Raw genomic sequence first — 4,380 nt, forward strand, 5'->3', positions numbered from 1 at the left:
ATTTGCTAAATCTGGAACCCTACCATCAAAGACAGAGGAATCCAGGACTCCAGCTCCCTCTTTTCCCAGAACCTAGGAGTCCAGGCCCCAGTCTTCCCTCCTCAGGATCTGACAGTCCAGGTCCCAATCCTCCTCCTCCCCCTTAGAAGGAATGGGGCACCCAGTCCCCTCCTCCTTTGGAAATACAGGAGTCCAGGCTCCCAGCCCCTTTCTCCCCAGAACCCAGGCATCCAGACCAGGTCTCAGTCCAGTTGCCCAATGTGGGTCAGTCATCACTTTGGGTTTCACAAGGTGGGTTGTGCCATCTGTGGCCCTGGTGGAACCGGTCGGGCTGAGCGGACAAGTGGCCTGGCCCCCCTTCCCATCCTCAACCTGCTGTTTCCTTGAGGGCCAGCCCAGCAGGGCTGGGAGCGGAACAGGAGGGACTTGGGGAGCTCTGGGTGTGCCCCTGTGTTTGGGTGTGTTGTGTCTCTGTGTGTGGTTGTGACCAATTGTCATGACAATCCCCGACTGTCATGATGTGTCTCTGTGCTTTTTCTGTGGTCTGCAGTGTGATATGAGAGGGTCTCTTCTATTTGTGTGTCTGTATTGCCTTCCTGTGAGTCCACACACTGTGCACTGCCATTTGGGTGTGTTCGCAGTTACTGTGATTCTGTAATTCCGGTTGGATTAAGGCAGCAATTATTTATTGAATGGCAGCCTTATGTGATGGACTCTGGAGCCAGAAAGCCTGGGTTCAAATTCATTTTTTTTTTTTTTTTTTGAGATGGAGTTTCGCTCCTGTTGCCCAGGCTGGAGTACAATGGTGTGATCTCAGCTCACCGCAACCTCCGCCTCCCAGGTTCAAGCAATTCACCTGCCTCAGCCTCCCGAGTAGCTGGGATTACAGGCATGCACCACCATGCCCGGCTAATTTTTTGTATTTTTAGTAGAGACGGAGTTTCTCCATGTTGGCAGGCTGGTCTCGAACTCCCGACCTCAGGTGATCCTCCCACCTCGGCCTCCCAAAGTGTTGGGATTACAGGCATGAGCCACCGTGCCCAGCCTCACATTCTTTTTTTATTGAGACAAAGTCTCACGCTGTTCCCTAGGCTGGAGTGCAATGAGTGGGAGGACTCATTGCAGCCTTGACCTCCCCGACTCAAGTGATCCTCCCACTTGAGCCTCCTGAGTAGCTGGGGCCACAGGTGTGCACCACCATGCCAGCTAATTTCTAAAATTTTTTTGTAGCGACGGAGTCTTGCTATGTTGCCCAGGCTGGTCTCAAACTCCTGGGCCCAAGCAATCCTCCTGCTTCGGCCTCCTAAAGTGTTGGGATTAAAGGCATGAGCCACTGTGCCCAGCCTGGGTTCAATTTCTGACTGCTGGCTGGGCATGGTGGCTCACATCTGTAATCCCAGCACTTTGGGAGGCTGAGGCAGGCAGGTCACTTGAGGTCAGGAGTTCAACACCAGCCTGGTCAATATGGTGAAAACCCGTCTCTACTAAAAACGCATACAAAAAGCCGGGTGTGGTGGCATGTGCCTGTAGTCCCAGCTATTTGGGAGGTTGAGGCAGGTGAATTGCTTGAACCCAGGAGGCAGAGGTTGTAGTGAGCCAAGATTGTGCCATTGCACTCTAGCCTGGGTGACAGAGTGAGACTCCATCTCAAAAAACAAAAAAACCCACCAAATTCTGACCGCCTGTCAGTGGCTGTGAAACCTTGGGCAAGTCACTAAACTTCTTCGGATATCAATTTTCCCACCTATAAGATGGGTTGTTGCAAATAAGGTTGTTGAGAGCATTAAATAAAAATTGCGGCCAGGCACAGTGGCTCACGCCTATAATCCCAGCACCTTGGGAGGCTGAGGTGGGCGGATCACCTGAGGTCAGGAGTTCATGACCAGCCTGGCCAACATGGTGAAACCCCATCTCTACTAAAAATACAAAAACTAGCCGGGCATGGTGGTGTGTGCCTGTAGTCCCAGCCACTTGGGAGGCTGGGGCAGGAGAATCGCTTGAACCTGGGAGGCAGAGGTTGCCGTAAGCCGAGATCGCACCACTGCACTCCAGCTTGGGCAACAGAGTGAGACCCTGCCTCAAAAAAAAAAAAAAAAAAAGTACTTGGGATTGTGCCTGTCACATAGGGAACATTTTTTGTTGCTGCTGCTGCTGACGATGATGTGTTCTTCTGGTTGCCGCGGATACAGTAGGGAATTAACCCAGGTCTTTGCTCATGGTCCTCCTGGTAGGAGCTGGATGAGTGGCCTCTCAGTGACTGGTCATGTAATTGCATCGCTGGGGTGTCTGTTTTGCATGTGGAATAGGATATTTCTTGTGTGCTGTGATCACGGGCGATTCTGTGGTTGTGTGCCTATATTTGTGTTTGTGCTTGTAGGTGATTATATTGCTGCGTGTGTGTGATTCTTTGTGTGGCTGCAAATGCAAGATCAAATCTAACACAAATTGTGAAGGCACGTGTTTGGTGTGATCTTGCATTTCTGACTCTGAGGTGCTGGGAGTGTGTCTGAAATTGGAATCTTGAGAACCCTTCTCTCAGCTGTGAGGCCACTCCCTTACATAACATCCCATAGGTGACCCCTGGGAGAGATCCTTCCAAGATGAGCCTTGGTTTCTCCCTAATGGGGATAGTGGGCCCAGTGGCTCAAGGAGAAATGGGAGATTGAAAGGGAAGGTGGGAGGAGACCAGTGAGGCCAGGGAGAGGGTAAGAGACGTGATGGTGACACAGAAAAACGATGGCTGGATGGGGACAGAGGAAGAGCTGTGCAGAGATGGGGATCTCTGTCCACTCATTCCATGAGCATTTCCTGAGCCCCTGCAATGTGCCAGGACCTCTGGTCGGTTCAGGGCCTGGGGGAAAGCAGAGAGATCCAGAGAGATGAACCCCCACCAGGAAAGCTGTTGCTGCCCCAAGGTGGCCCACTGCCTCCACAATGGGCCTCAGTGACAGTTCTGAGTGACAGAGATGCAGTGATGGGGAGGGACAGAGAAGGCCAGATCTGTCCAGATCAAAGAACAGAGGCCATGGGGGAAAGGTCCCTTCCAGGTGAAGGGGACCGCCATGAATCATTTTCTTATCACCTCCTAATAGGCTCATGATGTAGCTGCACCTCCTAATCACTATTTTCGACCCCAACCAGGCTCATGCCCACAGCCAGAAGGGTTGGACAAGCTTAGTATTGTGGATTCATGGGAGAAAATATCTGGGAGACCCCATCCTTGGCCCTGCTTTCCCCAGGACCCAGGAGTCCGGGTCCCCAGCTCTCCAGTCCCCCAGCCCCAGGAGTCCCAGCTCTCAGGCCCCCTCCTTTTGTTTGTTGCCGGCGTTTTCTTTTTTCTCTCTGGGCCTGTAACTCTTTATCTCCATCTGTGTTTTGTGTCTCTCTTGTATCTTTACATCTGTATCTGGATTCTCCCTCACTAGGCCTCAATTTTCTCACTTGTAAACTGGGGATAATACTACTACTAATAATCCAATCTCTCAGAGCTGTGACGAGGAAGACATGAGATAATTATGTAAAATGCTCAGTACAGAACCAGGCCACAGTAAACTCAGTACAAGAGAGCTCTAGTATTATTACTGTTTTATGTTTGCTATCTCCCCTTTGGTATCTCTGTTTTTCTCTTCGTCTCACGTGAGTCTCCAGTCTCCTCTAGCTCTGGGTTCCTTTTGCAGACAGCACCTGCCTCTGACTTCCCTTTTCGGGATGAGGAAAGGGCATATCCAGGCCAGAGCTTCCCCTGAGCCTCTTCCTTCTCCCTCTCCATTCCAAGCTCCACCTCATTACCCAGAACACGTGCCTGGGGGTAAGGCCTGGCTCCCTTCCCATAAATAGCCTCATAAAATCCTGAACCCCAAACCTGTCATCCCTGGGCGGGCGAGTGACTCAAGATCCCGGAGTTCCCGCTCCTAGACATCAAACCTTCAGGTATCCAGCCCCCTCCTCCCTCTGACCCAGGAGTCCGGGCCTCCAGTCCCTCCTTCCTCGGGTCCTAGACTTCTCCTCCTTCAGAACCAAGAAGTCTGAACTCTCAAATCCCCAGCCTTCCTCAAGACCCAAGGATCGGGTCAGCAAACAGCCTAGGTATGTGGGGCCAGAAACTCCATTCACAACCATTCTGCGACCGTCTACGCCCAGGGCTCCCACCCCGACTCAGTCCCTCCGGAGGCGGGTCCGACACGCGCGAGGCGCTTCTTTGGAATCTGGCTGCGAAAGCTATCCATGACGTCAGTCACTATCTTCCAGCCAATGGACACTCGGCCTTCTACCTCCCTGGGCCACTCAGGACCCTTTGCCTGGTAGGCGGGGCCCACAGCCCAACTCGGACAGCGATAGGCTTTCGGAGACGCCAGTCTCTGCCAGGCCCCGTCAGTCGGC

Source organism: Pongo pygmaeus, chromosome 20 (genome assembly GCF_028885625.2).
Source record: "Pongo pygmaeus isolate AG05252 chromosome 20, NHGRI_mPonPyg2-v2.0_pri, whole genome shotgun sequence".
NCBI classification, from domain to species: Eukaryota; Metazoa; Chordata; class Mammalia; order Primates; family Hominidae; genus Pongo; species Pongo pygmaeus.